Source organism: Tamandua tetradactyla, chromosome 4 (assembly GCF_023851605.1).
Source record: "Tamandua tetradactyla isolate mTamTet1 chromosome 4, mTamTet1.pri, whole genome shotgun sequence".
NCBI classification, from domain to species: Eukaryota; Metazoa; Chordata; class Mammalia; order Pilosa; family Myrmecophagidae; genus Tamandua; species Tamandua tetradactyla.
In genome coordinates, this window is record NC_135330.1 from 103,430,710 (window position 1) to 103,450,332 (window position 19,623).

General features: G+C 37.2%; 1 pseudogene; it reads left to right on the plus strand.

Annotated features, from left to right (window-relative positions):
• The first annotated feature begins 18,580 nt into the window (after positions 1-18,580).
• Positions 18,581-19,397, plus strand: LOC143680452 (U2 small nuclear ribonucleoprotein B'' pseudogene; annotated as a pseudogene).
• Positions 19,398-19,623: the final 226 nt, after the last annotated feature.

Genomic DNA, 19,623 nt, shown 5'->3' on the forward strand with positions numbered 1-19,623 from the left:
TTCCAGGACACCAACTAATTCCATCCCCCTATCCCATATTACCAACAGCCCCTTCCAACATGAAAAATTAGAATGGACATACTCCAAATACCCCTTGTTCTAGTTTGCTAGCTGCCAGAATGCAACACATCAGAGACAGATTGGCTTTTAATAAAAGGGGATTTATTTTGTTAGTTCTTCAGAGGAAAGGTATCTAACTTTCCACTGAGGTTCTTTCTTATGTGGGAAGGCAAGGATGGTTTCTGCTGGCCTTCTCTCCAGGCCTCTGAGTTCCAACAACTTTCCCCAGGGTGATTCCTTTCTGCATCTCCAAAGGCCTGGACTGAGTTGCAAGTGCTGAGTTGAGGTCTGCTGAGCTGCTTGGGCTGTGCTATGTTGTGCTCTCTCATTTAAGCACCAGCAAATTAAGTCAAACGTCATTCATTGCAGCAGGCACGCCTCCTAGCCAACTGCAGATGCAATCAGCAATGGATGAAGTTCACGTACCATTGGCTCATGTCCACAGCAACAACTAGGCCAAGTTGACAACTGAATCTAACTACCACACCCCTCAAGAGTTGAGAAATATCAAAGGTGATGGTAAAGTTATACAGAGAAGGTTGGATTTAACAAATGAATATGAATGCTGAATCATTATATTGATACTTCTTTTTAGCCTCCAGTACCTTAGAACAGCTAGAAAAAATTTTTTAAAAATTAAAATTGTGACATTGTATTCCATACCAAACTCCAAAATCTGTTCTTCAACCAATTATTGCAATGAACTTTGAAATTTATTGCTTTTATGTACACATGCTATTTAAAGAAAAAGAGGAGTATAATGGAGAAGATAGGATTTAACAAATGAATATGACTGCTGAATCATTATATTGATATTTCTGTTGGATTCCAGTGTCTTGGACTAGCTAGAAGAAAAAATGAAAAATTGTAGAACCATAACTCATACCAAACTTTAAATTCTGCTCTATTACTACTTGTAAAAATGCACTTAGAAATTGATTGATTTTTTCTGTATGTATGTTATATTTCCCAATAAAAATGTAAAATAAATAAATAGCCCATATTCTCATCAAATGCTAGAATTTGGACTAGATATACTCAAGTATCAACTAAGTAGGATATGGTCAGCCATGTCATGAACATAGGATTTAGAAACATGTAAGAGGCCATATGTCGTCTTCTACTTGGGAGGGAGGTGTGTAATTAGGTGATTTCAGTCTAATCAGTGCTGCAGGTGCTGGTGTTGAGGAGGCTGTCAGACCTCCTCAAGAATGCCATGGGTCCCTGAGCAGGAAAATTTCCCAGAATCCTAAATCAGGATTGAATATCTCACATTTTACTGCTCATTTTTCTATCACCACTTCCACTAAGATCTAAACTCTGTGAAGCTGACTCCCCAGAAACCTGTTTTATAATGAATTTTGGGGGCAGGAAAGGAAAAGTATTGATCCTTTCAATAGGGCCAAAACCCACCCTGTATCTCTTGCCCTTTTCCTAGCTAACCTACTGAAGATTTAACTTCCAAGATAGACATTCTCCCTGGAGAGCTGTTGTTTCTCCAAGGATTTTCTATATTAATACCATTTAATCCAGAAAAAGAGCAGGGATTTATGGGGAACACTTTAAAAACAGATCACAAAAGCTCAGTGCCATTGAAAATGTCTGAATTTAGTTCTGTTGCTAATTCATACAATCTTGCCCCCAGCCACCCCTTAAAACTAATGTAGTAGTTCTCTTAATCTACCATTCTCCTCCTCAGTTCATTTGCTTCATACAGGCCTCTATGTTCTTTTGTGCATTTTGAAAACAGACCAAGGGTGCTCCATTTATCAACCCTTGTACTTTGCTTCCTTCTGTCTCATGTGATTTTTTCCCCTGGGTACCCAGGTGGTTCTATTCCTCACTTCATTCAGGTCTCTAACAAAATATACCTTAATCACAGAGACTTAAACCACCTCTCTAAAGTAGCACCATCTCTATTCCCTTTCTTGCTTTTCTTTAGTGCACCTATTCCCATCCAGGTTATATGTCTGATTGTATTCCCCCACTAGAGTTTAACTGCCACATGAACAAGAAGTTTGTGTTTTTCTCATTGTTGCATTCCATACCTGGAACACAGTAGGAATATTCAGAATGAACAAATGCTGTGGGCAGAGATTTTACTTTCCCCTTTACTAAAGCTGAAAATGAACATTTCCTATGCATTATTCATTTTCTCCACCAGGGGATATAAATGGACAATTTCATCTGCTGAGAAATGCAAAAGCAGTCTCACAAAGTGTTAAAATAAGCTTAATTTTTCATAGGCTCTGGTCTGTAGATGTGAGCTTCTTTCTTATATGACACACAAGATCTCCCTTCAGTTATTTCTTCCTATCCCTGCAAGACTAAAAAATGGGAGTCCATCATCTCAGGTAATCTTAACAACCACATAATTGGGAGTACTATTCACATTTTGGCTAAGTGGACTCAGAGTAAATCCCTCAACTCTCACAACAGTAAGAGGTGGAGCCTAATTCAGGGTAGTGGTTTGACTGTAAACTCTTTCCCCTCCAGCAGACTTCTTTGATTTTATCTAAGTTAATTGCTCCCTAGTTGAGGCTTCAAGAGAACTGCAAGTGTTGAGTTAATTTGCATTTTAGATATCTCTAGATTGTCTGGCTCTTTTTTCCAAAGAGGCTTCTTTTTACATAAGGAAACCCTCTTGGGCATTTTCTTTCAGAGACCCTAAATTCACTAACAGCACTACCTGTCCTAGGTACAGGCAGCACTAAATCCTGCTGCAGTGCCCAACATGTAAGCAACTTCCAGGTCGGCTGTTGTGTAGACACATCATCCTCGCTGTACAACACAGGCCAGGAAGGCAAAGCAGGTGCATCTGTGAAAGGAAACAGAAAGCCAAGAAAGCCTCAGGGAAAAGGCTGATAAAGAAGGGGGCCACTGGAAGCTCCTTAAATGTAGTCTGAAAGTTGGGAGTATTAGTCTTTGAGCTTCAGGCTGTCACAAAGCAAATTACTGCCAGATTTGGAATCTTACATCAGGTCTTATGAATCTTTTAATTTCCCTGCCATCCTGTGTATGAGTTTTCATACACAGACACTATTCTAGACAGAGAAAATTTTAAGTAGTACTAACATGATTCTATCATAACAAAATTATAAAATCTGAAAAAAATTGAATATGTTCAGAGATTGTGCTGACACATATCCTCTCCTTTTATTATAAATTTTAGTTAGGGTCTTTGTTCTTTCATAATTAAACTAGAGTGAGAAATTTTCTGAGAAAGCTAAGAAACTGAGAAGGCTCTTTGAATTGAGAAAATTGAAGACTACCCAAGCCAAGAAAAAGGAGATAAGTTGAATTATGACAGAAATGTTTATTAAAATGTAATCTTCAGTAATACATTAGCATACATACATTATATACACATACCTATTGTTGGATTTCAGAATAAAAGCAAAAGGAACTTTTGATGCAGAGCTCCCTCAACCCCCTCCTCAGTGTCCTTAGTAGGTCTGAGGACCTAGATATGAACCAATTGCCATGCTGGTTAGTACTGTATCCTCTAGATGGTGCTGCTGATAACACCTCTCCTGCCAGCATCTCACCCTGCCTGATATATGCACCTGCACATCAAAGGAAAATACATGAGCAATCTATCCTACCCTAAGTCAACAAGCCCCCATCCAATCAAGGGACAACACACCACCTGGTAGGCACCCTCCCCTCCTGGCACCACTTTCCCTTTAAATTACAGCTCCCAGAACAAAGACCCAGGGCCATTTTCTTCTTCCTGCTGGCTCCTCAGGTGGGAGCCAATTTCAGGCTCCTGCTTGCTTTCTTCTTTTTCCTCTCACACCTGCTTCCTCCATACTTTATTCCTTCAGTAAATCTGTTAATCTTTCACTCCCACATGATTTGTCTCATGTGGAATCCTTAACAACCCTGTGCTTAAAACCTATGTATACTTTTTGTTTGTTTGTTTGTTTGTTTGGCATGGGCAGGCACCTGGAATCAAACCCAGGTCTGTGGCATGGTAGGCGAGAACTCTGCCTGCTGAGCCACTGTGGCCCACCCCTATGTATACTTTAACACACCTCGCAGATCACTACCATCAGTTTATCCAACAAATTGAAACTAAATTGGGGGGGGGGTACTAAGGGCAAAATGTTCATGTATTAACTGATAAGAAATGGCAAATTTATCAGAATTTCCATGGGAAAAAACCTGTGACCAGAGACTCTTTAAAATAAAATATATTCCACCTCCCCCAAATAAAGATGCTCCAAACAATGCAGCTAAGACAAGTGTGTTTCTCAGAACAGGAGCATTCAATTCACTTCCTACTCTGGCTGCTGCACCTTCTGTCTTTAAGATAGTCTTCCTCTCAGCTGGGATGGAGAGGACTTGGGCTGAGTGCATGTTGGGCTGTGGGTTGAAGGGGTAGAGTAGGAGCTGTGGGAACTGTAACCAAGAAATTTGGGTTTAAGGGATGATGTTGATACCTAAATCATTATATGGATATTCATTTTTGCTTTCTGGTATAATGGAGTAGACAGAGGGAAATTCTTGAAATCTCTAAATTATAATCCAATTGCCTTGAGCTCTGATAATAAATGTATAGCCCTTATCTTCTGCCCCTGTGATTGTGAAAACCTTGTGACCAACCTTCATTTATAACCACTTGTGGTGGTTTGAAAGGATGTATGGACCCTAGAAAAGCCATGTTTTAATCAAAATCCTATTTTGTAATGGCAGAATAATCCCTATTCAATATTGTATGTTTGAATCTGTAATTAGATCATCTCCCTGGAGATATCTCCCAATCAAGAGTGGTTGTTAAACTGGATTACGTAGAGGCATACCTCCACCCATTTGGGTGGGTCTTGATTAGTTTCTGAAGTCCTATAAAAGAGGAAACATTTTGGAGAATGAGCAAGTACAGAGAAAGCAGAGCTGAATTCATAGCCATGAGAAGCAGAGTCCACCAGCCAGCGACCTTTGGAAATGAAGAAGGAAAATGCCTCCCAAGGAGCTACATGAAGGGAAGCCATGAGAGAAAGCTAGCAGATGATGTCATGTTCACCACATGCTTTTCCAGATGAGAGAGAAACCCTGACCCTGTGTTCACCATGTGCCTTTTCACTTGAGAGAGAAACCATGAACGTCACTGGCCTCCTTGAACCAAGGTATCTTTCCCTGGATGCCTTTGATTGGACATATCTATAGAACTTGTTTTAACTGGGACATTTTCTCAGCCTTAGAACTGTAAATTAGAAATTTATTAAATTCCCCTTTTTTAAAAGCCATTCCATTTCTGGTATTTTGCATTCTGGCAGCTCGCAAACTAGAACACCACTTATCCAGTTTGTCAACTTTAGAATCTTGTAATCACTAAAGACAGCCCCTAATGTTTATTAATGAAGGTCTCTTGGTAGCCCAGAAATAATCCACCCCAAGTCCAAAGTAATCTTGATAACTGAGACTGGATCTAACCAAAATGGGCCTACCTGACAGGTATAGTAGCTTAGATTTTAACCATAAGTCACCTATACCTCATTCTGCCATTTTTTTACACATATTCTGTGATGCAGCATGTAATCAATCTGCACATGCTCAATAATCAGATCACCTCTAATTACATCATCTGGAACCACTGTACTCATTATCCTCTAAACCCTCCCTGTAGGAGCCAAAGGGTTAAAACAAGACCTGCAGAATTTGTTGGGAGCAGCTGGCATTAGGGTGGTGACAGGAAATTGAGAATTGTTATCTGCTTTGTTTGGAACAGTCTGAGAGGAAGAGAATGCTTGTTTACCCCCAAATAGTTACATTAAGTAGGAAGAAAGTTAAGTCCTTTGTTTCCTTAGGAAATGCAGGCATGCCTTTTGTTACCCTGCAGTATATAAGCAGGATCTGGTTCAGAATAAGTTGTCTGTTGTTTGTTAAGGTTAAGCTTCAGACCCCTAATAATACCATCTGTCTCTTTCTTCCTTCCTTTTTCTCTTTTTCTTTCTTTCTTCCTTCCTTTCTCTCTCTCTCTCTCTCTCTCTCTCTCTCTCCCTCTCTCTCTTTCTCTCTCTCCCTCTCTCCCTCTCTCTCTCTCTCTCTCTCTCTCCCTCCCTCCCTCCCTCTCTTCCTTCCTTTTCTTTTTCTTTCTTCCTCATCATTCCTTAATATCCTTTGAGTTCTGTTTCATAGGAAGCAACACCTTCCCTATCTTTTTCTCTAATAAAACTATCAGAATTACTGCAGTTTGGGGAGTCAGATTTTAGACCACTAGGCCATCTGCTCTACTACATGCCTAATAATAAACTCTTACTCTCTTTGAAACCCCAGTGTCTCAGGAATTGGTTATTGAGTGTGTGGGGCAAAAGAATCCATGGCTTTTGTCCAGTAACAATTTGGCAACCATGAAGGGATGAATGCCCAAGTCTCTGGAGCCCGAGCAGATCAGGTAGGCCAGTTAACAAAGTCTTTTGTGGCCACTGGACTGAATTTAGTCTCAAGGCTCAGCAACCAGGGTTTCTCTGTTCTGCCAGCACTCTAGTGACTTTTGGCACCTTAGGAAAGCCTCAAAGAGAGAAACCATTTCCGTTCCATGTCCAGACATATGACTGGGTGAGTAGGTTATCAAGGTAAAAGCGGATCAGGGAGTAAATAGGTGGTTCAAGTCTCTTTGGCCTAGGTGAGGTCATGCTTGCAGAATGATCCCCTTTACTCTAACATCTATACCTTCTGATTTGGGCTACAATCCTATACAGGGTGTGGTAATTAGGTTCAGGTGTCAACTTGGCCAGGTGAAGGTGCCTAGTTCTATTGTTGTGGACATGAGCCAATGGCTTGTGAACCTCATCTGTTGCTGATTACATCTGCAGTCAGCTAGGAGTCATACGTGCTGCAATGAATATGTTTGATTTACTTGGCTGGTTTGTTTAAATGAGAGAGCTCAATATAGCACAGCCCAACCAGCTCAGCATACCTCATCTCAGCACTCACAGCTCAGTCCAGGCCTTTGGAGATGCAGAAAGGAACCACCCCAGGGAAAGTTGTTGGAAACCAGAGGCCTAGAGAGAAGGCCAGCAGAGATCACCCTGCGCCTTCCCATATTAGAAAGCACCTCAGTTAAAAGTTAGCTGCAGGCAGGCCACGGTGGCTCAGCAAGTAAGAATGCTTGCCTGCCATGCCAGAGGACCCAGGTTCGATTCCTGGTGCCTGTCCATGTAATTAAAAAAAAAGTTATCTGCCCTTCCTCTGAAGAACTATATGTTAACTAAATAAATCCCCTTTTATTGAAAGCCAATCCATCTCTGGTGTGTTGCATTCTGGCAGCTAGCAAGCTTGAACACAGGGTTTGAAGCCTTTACCTAGTCCAACAATCAATTGGTGTTTAATAAAATTAAGTAGGGTTGTTTAATATTAGCCATTTTGTTATCTAGGTATTGTTTAACTGTTCATTTGTGTGCTAAGTGTTTAATGACTATTTAATTGTTAATTGATGTGTTCAGTGTATGTTCTGTACAGAGGCTGAGGCTCTGACCTAAATTTGTCTGTTGACTATACTCCTAAAAAAAAAAAATGAGTTATCTAACAACTAATTGTCGTTTGGATGAAATTAAGTAAGCCTGTTTAAAAGCTAGCTGGTGTGTTTCCTGGATATAGTCAGAGTTGATGTTTGTTTAATTGTTAATTGGTGTGTTAAGTGTTTAATGCCTGTTACTTGTTGTGTTCAGTCTAGTTATTAATTGGTGTGTTACTTAAATATAATGTGTTAAGTGTCTGTTTAAATTTGTTAATTGGGATGTTCCTGCATTTATGTTGGTCAAATGTTCCTAATTGGTTACTGATTATAAAAATTCTTTTAAAAAGGGAACCTTTGGGCTGTATTGAAAATTGAAAAGTTTTTGGTTATGAGTTTGAAAAAAAGGTTTTATTTCTGTAATATAATTTGGTCTCAATATGATTTAAAATGATAAAACCATCATTATAGTTAAAGATACTAAAGTTAGAATTGTTCTGCAAAAAGCTGGAAATTATATGAGATAATATATTCAATCCTTTATTTATCCCTCTCAAAGGCATTTCTGTGTTTCTACTTCTTGTATAACTAACTTTCTATCTGTGTCTGACTCCCTGTTTAATGTACATTCTCATACCTTGGGATGGTAATAAAGTAACAAAAATTCTTTTAAAAGCTCTGTTGGAATTGCTTAGGAAAGAAATTGGTGATTTTATATAAAACAGATATAAATTGGTACTTCTGAAGTAAAAAGAGAAAAATAACTCTCTGAATGGCAAGTTTCAAAACCTTAGTTTTGTAATTGCTGTAGGCAAACCTGGACATTAGAAAGAAACTGCCCCTGAAATTTCCCTAAGGCAGCAGAAAACTGCCAAAGGACTGCCTCTGGATAAAGCAAAGACTTTTTCCAATTGTTCAGGTCATAGCTTTTGGTAAAATAGATCTAAGAATTGAAAATAGTTAAAGAAGCACATAGGAACTCTCAACCATGGCCTTCACCTACAACTTTCAAATACAACAAGCCTGGTTTCTTTCTGTCCAACATATCTCTCCACAAGGTCTAACCAACTAAAGCAGTTATTGGGGGAGTGCTAGGTACAGAAAGATATATATACAGAAAGAGTTGTAGCTAGAATTCTTTTTTTACTGTGCCTGGAGATTAGAAATGGTAAGGATAAAAAACGCTACAGGGCAGTGCAACAGTGGCTCAGTGGCAGAATTCTTGCCTGCCATATCAGAGACTCAGATTCCTGGAGCTTGCCCATGTAAAAAAGTAAATGCTACAGAATAGGCTATGTTTGTTAATAATATTTTTTCCAATAAAACCTTTGCAATGGTAACTGTAGTAATCAGATCATTATTAAAATATAAATAGCCTTGGGAGAGGAGGAACTGAATAAAATCTAATTACCAAATTTCAGTAAATAAAATGAAAGATCTTTGAGTGACAAGGAAAAATTTTCCTGGATTTAGACTTGGGACAAATTAAATAATTGCAGTGTACTTTCCCCAACTTGATAGTCAATGTACTTTTAAAATTGTTTGTATTTTTAAGATATTATGAAAATAAAGATTCTTTTCAACCTCTGATAAAAGGAATTTTTTGATAAATTTTTAATTGAACAAATGCAATTTTATTCTGCTTGGGTTTCTTATCCCTAAATCTATATAAGATTACTGAAAAAATAAGCAAGTATTATAATATATTCTCAAAATTCCTCTTAAAATAGCCTAACTAGATAGGTTAAGTTACATAAAATGAGCAATGTACCTGGTAATAATGATACTCATATAGAGTATAGTTAAGAATATGCTTAGGCTTCAAATATACCCTAATTAAGAAACCGGTTAAGTTTAGTAGGAAAAATAAATGGATTTTTTTTAATAACCTTGATTACCTGGATTTCAAAGAATCTGGATTTTTGTTACTTATCCATTTGTTACCTCAGTATGTGGAAGAATTTGAATTTGTAGTGGCCTTGCTAATGTCAATCAGCATATTCCTGTTAATAGATGCTGTCCTAAATACAGAAAACCTAATTATTAGCATTGAAGAATGTATATTCCGTTAGAATATACTTGTGCCAGGGTAAAAATGTAAGAAAATGGTAATAAAGTAATACAAATGCTTGAAAAGTTAAAAAGCAGATAAAGAATGACCTAAGAAGAACTCATAGAAGAGATAACACTTGGTTAAGATCTTTAAATTAAAAAGAAGTATTTAAATAAGTAGAGCTCTGAACTAGTTTTATAGAAGACATAATTTAATTTTGTAAACTATCATATTCTTAGTATTATTTAGCAGTTGGAAATAATGTTATTGAGAATTTGAGGGTTTTTTGGATATAAATCCCTTAAATGTCAAAAATGATTATATTTCAAACTTGGGACTTTTCTGACATCTGAAGATAGTTGAATTGAATTGAGAGTTTCAGACATGTTGTAAATAATTGTTTGTGTGTTCTGGGTATAAAGTCCATAGATGACTGGCTGTGTTCTAAACCTAAGCATAAATTTCTTCCTTCTTCCATTATTTTGTAATATCTCTGCCTCTTCTCCCCTCCATAAATACTGTTATTGGAAAGAAGTGTGCAGGTTCAAAAACTTTGTGAGTTTATTATTAAATATATTTCTGACTGTGTGCAGGCTGGATAAATAAAGACAAAACTATTGGTGGAATGGATTTGGAAGATGATAGGAGAGAGTTGGAGGAGGTGAATTTTGTTTGTTATAGTCATTGACTATAAGCCCTGAATGAATGTAGAGAGTTGTAAAAAGGAGTTTGTGAAAGTGAATTCTATCTGTCATAGTTGTTGCTGACCAAAATTTTAAGCCTATTTATCATATATTTTTAAAAAGAAAGCTTTTGGGTCAAACTGGGTATTCATACAAAACTAAAGTTTAGTTTTATCCCTGTTAATATGGATTGTCATTCTGCTCTAAATGTAAAGTTTTTTAAGTTTCTTAATCATCCTAGTACTCTGTCTAGAAAACAAAGATTTTACATAAGAATAATGGCTTTGTTAATGTTTATGTTGGCCTTATCCTTTATTTTTGAAGACAAGTCTTCTCACTGTTAAGGGGAAAACTGTTACAAATAATTTGTTAGCTCACCTTGTATAAGGTGTTAAAGTAGTTTAACCTATTGCATAGGACGTGTCTGGAAAGTATTGCAGTGGTTAAAAGGGATTTTCTACCCTGTTGTTGGTTAAAGTTGTATAGGTAAAATATTATTCACATATTTAGAGATTATATAAAATTCCTAAAAACTTGACAATGTTCTCAGTGTCCATGTTATAAGGTGATATTAATCTGTATGGTATTAAGTAATGGTATTGTGATATTGGTCATGATTTTAGTTTTTCTTAAAGGGCTACAGATCGGGTACCTGGGTGGTTCAGTTATAGAATGCTCACCTTCCATGTGGGAGACCTGGGTTCAATTCCCCAACCATGCACCCCCAAAAAGAGAAATAAAATAAAAAGAAACATAGAAAAAGCCAAATTGTCAGTTACATGGCTTTGCTCTATTACTTCTCTAAAAGTATATGTGGTCAGCTATAGGTCATATTTCCAACTGTAATAAGGAAAAGAAAGGCAGGACAAATAAATGTATTTTATCTGTTAGTTAACATAACTCTAGTAAATGTGTAAACATGAAACAGAACAAAATGTCTACTATGGTTTCTTTTTTTGCACCCCGGGACCTGCCATGGGGTAGGCAGGTGTCAGCGCAGACCCGCCTCTACTATGGTTTCTTAATATAAAGCAACTGTTTATTTCTGTAAGTAGCTTCATTTAAAAATGCTTATAAAAATTAAACTCAGATTATAAGCCTTAATTGTTATCTTTAAATTCTGAAAATATAATTATATAACCTAGTAGTTTCTTGGAACTTTAAGTATCTGTGTGACACCTGAGACTCAGATTTAGTTCCCCAGCTCTGAAAGTCAGCATAAATTCATATAACAACTGTTAAGAAAAACTCAAAATGACCAAGCTCTGATTAAGGATGTGATGAAACTGATCTGGTTACAACTATGGTTAATTGCCAGATCATAGGGAAATTCAATATTTAGTTTCCTTCAGGAACCACCAAACTGTCTTCTTCCACAGCAGCTGTACCATTTTACATTTCCTCTAGCAGTGATGTGTTCTTATTTCTCCACATTGTTTCCAACGTTTGTATTTTTCTGTTTGTAATAGCACCCATACTTCTAAGTGTGAGATGATATCTGCTTGTGGCTTTGATCTGCATTTTCCTAATAGCTAATGAAGATGAGCATCTTTTCATGTGCATTTTAGCCATTTGTACTTCCTCTTTGTTAAAAAAAGTCTATCCATAGACCTTTTACCCATTTTATAACTGTTCTTTGTCCTGTTGTTGCATTATAGGATTTCTTTATATATACTGGATATCAACTCCTTATCATATGTATATATGATTTCCAAATTTTCTCTCCCACTGAGTTGGCTGCCTCTTCACATATTTGACAAAGTCCTTTGACGCACAGTAGTGTTCAGTCTTGAGCTATTCCCTTCTTTAATTAAAATTAGTTTGTTTTTAATATCAATTCGTGGTGGGAGTTGGAGACAAAAAAGATAACTCAAACATGCATACATTCAACATTTTTCAATGACTGCTTCTTTTTGGAAGTTTTGGAGCTGACTTTTATCTGTTTGCCAAGAAATGCACCAGTGTTATCACTGTTACCATAGAACATCTTTACAGAAAACATGAAGTGCTTTCTCTTATCTGAATCGGATATGTATAATGTTTTGGCTCTGCAATAGTTCTTTCCTTCTAAGTTCATCAGCTGCATTTCTTGATCACCATTTCCTATTCTAATAAATGCCCATGGTTGAGATTCTCATTCAGAACAACCATCATGGTCCATTTGTTCTTTTTTTTTTTTCTTCCATCAACTGCCCATAAGACACATACAAGGAGGAGGGGGAAAAAAGAACTTTCATTTCCATATGATTTTTGTGCAACTCTTGCATGGAGAATTAGTACTGTTTGATCCCTTTGCTCTCTTAAATAATTTTCCATAGCTTCCTTAATGAGTCACTGAGGTGGAAGTTGCTCACCAAGTTTCCTTTGAATCCATGCCATGGTACTTCAAGAACATATTATGATAAGCCACAGTTTGGAACACTTCAATGTATCTCAAGACACCTCAGCCAGTGTATCTTTATCATTCTCCTTTCCTTTTGAGATCATAATGGCTCTGAAGAACTATAACGCTTCCATTTGAATGACAGCCACATAATTTCAATGACCAGTCACAACAGGCACCATTTTCCACAAACTCCTTGAGTGGTTCTCTTTTACCTAATTTCTTTTTTTTTATTAATTAAAAAAAGAATTAACAAAACAATTAGAAATCATTCCAATCTACATGTACAATCAGTAATTCTTAATAACATCACATAGTTGCATATTCATCATTTCTTAGTACATTTGCATCGATTTAGAAAAAGAAATAAAAAGACAACAGAATAAGAATTAAAACAATAATAGAAAGAAAAAAAAACAAAACAAAAAACCTATACCTCACATGCAGCTTCATTCAGTGTTTTAACATAATTGCATTACAATTGGGTAGTATTGTGCTGTCCATTTCTGAGTTTTTATATCCAGTCCCGTTGTACAGTCTGTATCCTTTCAGCTCCAATTATCCCTTATCTTTTTTTTTTAATTAATGGAAAAAAGAAATTAACCCAACATTTAGAGATCATACCATTCTACATATGCAATCATTAATTCTTAACATCATCACCTAGATGCATGATCATCATTTCTTAGTACATATGCATTGGTTTAGAAGAACTAGCAACATAACCGAAAAAGATATAGAATGTTAATATAGAGAAAAAAATAAAAGTAATCATAGTAAAATCAAAACAAAACAAAACAAAACAAAAACCTATAGCTCAGACGCAGCTTCATTCAGTGTTTTAACATGATTACTTTACAATTAGGTATTATTGTGCTGTCCATTTTTGAGTTTTTGTATCTAGTCCTGTTACACCGTCTGTATCCCTTGAACTCCAATTGGCCATTATCTTACCCTGTTTCTACCTCCTGCTGGACTCTGTTATCAAGGACATATTCCAAATTTATTCTCGAATGTCTGTTCACATCAGTGGGACCATACAGTATTTGTCCTTTAGTTTTTGGCTAGACTCACTCAGCATAATGTTCTCTAGGTCCATCCATGTTATTACATGCTTCATAAGTTTATTCTGTCTTAAAGCTGCATAAAATTCCATCGTATGTATATACCACAGTTTGTTTAGCCACTCGTCTGTTGATGGACATTTTGGCTGTTTCCATCTCTTTGCAATTGTAAACAATGCTGCTATAAACATTGGTGTTCAAATGTCCGTTTGTGTCTTTGCCCTTAAGTCCTTTGAGTAGATACCTAGCAATTGTATTACTGGGTCGTATGGCAATTCTATATTCAGCTTTTTGAGGAACCGCCAAACTGCCTTCCACAGTGGTTGCACCCTTTGACATTCCCACCAACAGTGGATAAGTGTGCCTCTTTCTCCGCATCCTCTCCAGCACTTGTCATTTTCTGTTTTGTTGATAATGGCCATTCTGGTGGGTGTGAGATGATATCTCATTGTGGTTTTGATTTGCATTTCTCTAATGGCCAGGGACATTGAGCATCTCTTCATGTGCCTTTTGGCCATTTGTGTTTCCCCTTCTGAGAGGTGTCTGTTCAAGTCTTTTTCCCATTTTGTAATTGGGTTGGCTGTCTTTTTGTTGTTGAGATGAACAATCTCTTTATAAATTCTGGATACTAGACCTTTATCTGATATATCATTTCCAAATATTGTCTCCCATTGTGAAGGCTGTCTTTCTACTTTCTTGATGAAGTTCTCTGATGCACAAAAGTGTTTAATTTTGAGGAGCTCCCATTTATTTATTTCCTTCTTCAGTGCTCTTGCTTTAGGCTTAAGGTCCATAAAACCGCCTCCAGTTGTAAGATCCATAAGATATCTCCCAACATTTTCCTCTAACTGTTTTATGGTCTTAGCCCTAATGTTTAGATCTTTGATCCATTTTGAGTTAACTTTTGTATAGGGTGTGAGAGATGGGTCCTCTTTCATTCTTTTGCATATGGATATCCAGTTCTCTAGGCACCATTTATTGAAGAGACTGTTCTGTCCCAGGTGAGTTGGCTTGACTGCCTTATCAAAGATCAAATGTCCATAGATGAGAGGGTCTATATCTGAGCACTCTATTCGATTCCATTGGTCGATATATCTATCTTTATGCCAATACCATGCTGTTTTGACCACTGTGGCTTCATAATATGCCTTAAAGTCAGGCAGCGCGAGACCTCCAGCTTCGTTTTTTTTCCTCAAGATGTTTTTAGCAATTCGGGGCACCCTGTCCTTCCAGATAAATTTGCTTATTGGTTTTTCTACTTCTGAAAAATAAGTTGTTGGGATTTTGATTGGTATTGCATTGAATCTGTAAGTCAATTTAGGTAGGATTGACATCTTAACTATATTTAGTCTTCCAATCCATGAACACTTACCTAATTTCTTTTATTGCTTGTGCTTTAGGTATAAGGTCTAAGACATTAACTCCTATAACTAGGTCATGAAAGTATTTTCCTATACTTTCTTATAGGAGTTTTATGATACTCGTTCTTATATTTAGATCTTTGAGCCACTTTGAGTAAATTTTTGTATAGAGTGTGAAGTAGGAGTCCTTTTTCATTCTTTTGGAAACAGATGCCCAGTTGTCCCAGACCAATTTACTGCAGAGATTGTTCTGACCCAGTTCAGTGAATTGGGGTCCTGGTCAAAAATCAGTTGACAATATGATGGCATAGTTAGGTGTGGAATTTAGTTCATCCTCCAGAGCAGCTAGTAAATATCCAGAAATAGTACAGAACAACCACTATGGGAATATAGTGACCAGAAATACAGTGTACATCAGTATGGACCAGGTAGAATAGATGAGAGTCCAGAAGTCCTCCCACATGGTCAAGCAGACTGGTTCCTCAAGGGGAAAGGAAAGAGACTTTGCCAGCATGAAGGGGTTAGCTCAACCTAGCTCCAGCTGTGAAATTAATTAACAAATTCTGACTACTGAAAGCAGGCCCCCAGCACAGATAAAGGAACTTGTTTTTCCCTGGCATATAGGGGGTGGGTTGACAGGGAAAAAAGGAGGCTTTTTGAGTTGGACAACACAAAATACTGGAAAAGGGCCAGACCCGAAAAAGAGGGGACACATAGCCCCTGGAGATACATAGAGCCTCATACCAACTCAAGCTCTTGATTGACAAAAGGAGGAGCAGGGTTACAGCTCTGAAAGTTGTTTATTTGTTTTTTTAGTCCTTAAACTGGAAATAGATAGAAATGAAAGCTCTCTCAGGCTCCAGCACTGCCCCAGCAAGGGCTGGATTAAGCTGGTCTGAGAGACATAGTAACTAGTCAGGTGACAGGAGTTAATTCCCTAAAGGATGTACCTTCCCAAGAAAAGGTGGGCAGGACCCAGCTCAGGTGGAATCACTCCTTCAATGAATTCAGGGCCTAGGGACTGGAAAATAGAAGTAATCAAAGTCATCATACTACCGCACGTCTGTCTCATCATGTCCTGGCAGGGAGAGTCTGCTGAAATTTAAAGACATCACATCACTTTAAGCTGGTGGGAAGTCAAGGGCAGAGAAGAACCACATGCTAGACATAATAGGAAAAACACAGATATAGAGGCTTCATAAGAAAGTCTGACAACCTGCTGGGTCTCACCCTCAGGGAAAACTGATGCTGGCTACTCTTTCTTCTTGAGAATTGGGCCTGTCTGGTGTGGGAAAATCTGACTGGTTATCTATAATATCTGAGGAGACCCTCATAAAAAAAAAAAAGACTCCATATAGGTAGGGCAAGAAACAGAAAAAAAGAACTGAAAAATCTGATCAGTTAAACAGAACCTATGCTAGATGTCTAGAATAAGATGAACTTAATGTCAAAGAACAGATAGAGAACAAAACCATCCAACAAGAAAACTCCAGGTAAAAGAGTGAAAACAACCTCAGCATAAACTAACTAAGGAAATCAAATGCCTAGAGGCAGCAAAACATAACAACTTATAAAAGGAAAATTGAAGATATGGCCCAGTTAAAGGAACAAACAGTTCAAATGAGTACAGGAGTGAAAACAACTAATTCAGGATGTTTGAACAGATATACAAAACTCATCAAAAATCAAATCAATAAGTTGAGAGAGGATGTACAGAAGACATTAGGTGAACAAAAAGAACACAAAAGTTTGAAAAAACAAACCACAGAATGTATGGGAATGAAAGGCACAACAGAAATGATAAAAAAAAAAAAAAAAAAAAAAGGAAACCTACAACAAAACATTTGACGAGGCAGAAGAAAGGATTAGTGAACTAGAGGATTGACATCAGAAATTCAACACACAAAAGAAATTGTAGGGAAAGGAATGGAAAAATACGAGCAGGATCTCAGGGAATTGAATGATAATATGGAGCACACATGTTGTGTTCTTCCCAGAAGAAGAAAAGAGAAAGGGAGGATAGAGACTAATGGAGGAAATAATCACAGAAAATTTCCCAACTCTTATGAAATTACAGACCAAGAAGTGCAGCATACCCCAAACAGAATAGATCCAAACAGACATACTCCAAGATGCTTATTAATCATGTTGTCCAATGTCAAAGACAAAGAGAAAAATGAATGTCAACATTGCATGGGTTTGAAAATGGATGGTATACAGGAAAAAGTACAATCAATGCATGCTAGTTTCTACAGTCAACAGTAACACTGTAATATGTTTCCAAGGAATGTAACAAAGGCATTTTGCCAAAACTAAATGTCAATAGGTAGGGGGTATAGGGAAAGGGTAGGGAATCTTTGTGGAAGAAAAGGAAATGTCTTCATATAGATTATGGTGATAAAGGCATGTCTATTTACATAGTTTGGATTGTATGGTATGCAAATAAAATTGTTTAAAAATGAACAGAAGGAAAGAAGTGCTAGAGAAAATGCAAAGAAGGAGATGTATCTATTCACTACCAGTAGGGAAACTTAGAGGTGTTGCCCTTGGAGGGCAGTGTGGTGGTTCCACTGGAGGCTAGGTGTGGCATTGCCATGTGATCCTGAAATCTGATTGCTTAGTATATACTTGGAGGACCTGAGTTGGGAACATGAATGGACATTTGCACTCTGGTGTTTATGACAGCAGTGTTCATGATTCACAATGGATGGAGATGGCCTAAGGGAACAATGACTGACTGAGGAATGGAAGAGGGAAATATTGTTTATACATACACCATACTAATGAGCAGCAGCAAGAAGGAGTGCAGTTATAAGGCATGCAACTAGATGTATAAACTTAAGGACCGTATGTTGAAGGACATGTCAGGAACAAAAAGACAAATATTATCATCCTTTACTCATATGGACTAACTATAATATAAAATCTCAGTGAACTGATGTTGAGAATATGGTTCATCAGGTTGAAACCTATTGTAAAGGGTCCTATATTGTATGTTCTTACACCAGTCGCGTACATTCAGGAGTTACAACTATTATAACTGTTGGACTTTTGTGTCCAAACCAGCAGTGCCTGCCCTACTTCTGAATTTGTTTCCGAAGACTTAGAAAGATCAATGCTGGAAAGAAACAAGGAAGCCAAAGACTATCTTTGAAACAAAAAAAAAGAAGAAGTAGTGAACTTGAAGATAAAATAATCAAAATATCCAGTCTGAGGAGCAGAAGGAAGAATGAATGAAAAACTGATCAAAACCAGAGGGACCTATGGGATAACATTCTAGCATACTAATATATGCAATGGGAAATTCCTAGAAGGAGAAGAGAGATATGGGCCAAGTGAATATTCAAAGAAATAATGGCTGAAAATTCCCAATGTTAATGAAAGACATAAATACACACATCCAAGATGCTCAACAAACTTCCAAGATAAAATCAAATAGACTCCACTCCCAGCTTCCATACCACAGGAGAGACCATGCAGGCCTCAGGTTATTTGCACAATTTAAACAAAAATATGGATATCAGACCCCAATCATACAATTTATATCAACAATATGAATGACAAAATTAAAAAAGAAGAATTGAAGAGATCGCTGTATGCCCTGTTTTCTCAGTTTGGCCATGTGGTGGATATTGTAGCTCTAAAGACTATGAAGATGAGGGGTCAGGCCTTCGTCATATTTAAGGAACTGGGCTCATCCAAAAATGCCTTGAGACGGTTACAAGGATTTCCATTTTATGGTAAACCAATGTGAATCCAATATGCAAAAACAGATTCTGATATAATATCTAAAATGTGTGGCATGTTTGCTGACAAAGAAAAGAAAAAAGCCAAAACTTTGGAACAGTCTACAACAACTGCAAACAAAAAGCCTGGTCTGGGAACACCAAATTCAACTAATGCCCAAGGAAATGCAGCACCAAATCCTCAGGTTCCTGATTATCCTCCAAACTATACTTTATTCCTTCATAACTTACCAGAAGAGACTAATGAGGTGATCTCATCTATGCTGTTTAATCAGTTCCCTGGTTTTAAGGAAGTCTGTTTGGTACCTGGAAGACATGACATTGCTTTGGTTGAATTTGAAAATGACGGACAGGCTGGTGCTGCCAGGGATGCATTACAAGGATTTAAGATCACACCATCCCATGCCATGAAGATCACCTACACCAAAAAATAACATTTGGGATAGTCTTCTTTAAAGGACTTGGTGTTATTTATAGTGTTTGTTTTGATACCATTTTGGTCAAGCCATTTTTAATAGTTGAGGGCAAGATGTAGTGAAAGCAAATTTTTTTTAAAGAACTTAAAAATTATCCAGTCTTTCTTTAGCCTTTGTGAACTGTGTAATACAAAGGCCTTAATTTTGTACAATAAACTTTAATTTGTATTTTAAAAAAAAACAAACAGACATATTGTAACATATTATAACCCAAATTGTTAGATGCAAAGGTTAACAGAGAATGCTACCAGAAAAGTAACCTAAAATTTAAAAGACACCATAGGACTGTACAGCACAGTTAACCCCAATGAAACTAGGGTCTACAGTTAATAGTATGA